Here is a 1,283-nt window from a genome sequence, read left to right as displayed (position 1 = left end):
AAACTTACGGTTACCAAAGGGGAAAGGAGTGGGGGAGGGATAAATTAGGAATGTGGGATTAAAAGATACACACTACTATGTATAAAATAGATAACCAACAAGGCCCTACTGTATAGCACATGGAATTGTATTCAGTATCTTGTAATAAACTAGAGCGGAAAACAATCTGAAAAAGAATATACGTGTGTGTGTGTTTGTATATATATATATGCATCACTTTGCTATATACCTGAAACATTGTAAGTAAACTCTATTTCAATAAAAAATAAAAATTAAAATAAAAAGGTGATATTCAAAGCCATATAGAAGCAAATCTAGAGTTAGTACTCATATTGACTATCTTAAATTGCCTCCTAATTAATAAAAGCATGAGTGCTATAAAAATTGCACAGAGGGCATTTAACTCATACTGAGGATGTAATGAATTTCCAGAGGAAGCTGCAACCAAGTTGAGTTTTGAAGTGTTGCAATGTGAGTCCTAAGCAGCCTGAGATAAGCATAAATGTGTGCGTGTGCGTGCGTGTGTGCGCACGCGTGTGTGTATCAGCAACTATAGTGCTAGCTGCCTTAGAACCTATCAGAGGTGAGAGAGGGCAGGGGTGTGACTCTGTTATTAAACACTCTGTCATCTTTAATGTCATTTCTGAGGTCATCTTGGCATTAATATCTAGCTGGTAAAAGGTGAGAGAGAGAATTGAGGATTGAGGGTTATGGAGGATTATTTTTTATGGGCCAGATTTGGAAATAGTTTACGTCATTCATCCTGTATCTCCATGGTCACAGCTTAGTCATATGGCCACACCACACTGCAAGGGAGATGGGAAATGGAGACCACCTGTGTGCCTAGGAGGAAAAGGACATGGTTTTGGTGAAACTGCTGTGTTACTATATACATATGGTGTGTGTATCTTCATTACTAGTAGATAATACCAAAATGTTTTCCAAAGTTGTACCAGTATGCACACCAGCAGGGTGTGAGAATTCCCATCTCATTACAACCTCAGCGATATTTGATATTGTCAGTCCTTGGCTATTCTGGGGGGTGTAGTGGAGCTCATACAGATTTTACTTTGAACTTTTGTAGTTATCGTATGTTTTCTGGGTATTGTATATTCCGTTTTTTAAGGCGCCTGTTCCAAGGTTCTTCTCCATTTTTCAGTTGGGTTGCTTGTCCTTCCTTATTGATTGCGGGATTTCTGTATATATTGCCTTTTGCTCTTTTAATAATTTTTTTTGATGAACAGATGTTCTTTTTTTTTTTTTTTTTTTTTTTTTTTTTTTTT

This window comes from Lipotes vexillifer, unplaced genomic scaffold, assembly GCF_000442215.2.
Source record: "Lipotes vexillifer unplaced genomic scaffold, Lipotes_vexillifer_v1.1 scaffold71, whole genome shotgun sequence".
Taxonomy (NCBI): Eukaryota; Metazoa; Chordata; class Mammalia; order Artiodactyla; family Lipotidae; genus Lipotes; species Lipotes vexillifer.
Note: the sequence above shows the minus strand (reverse complement) of the source record.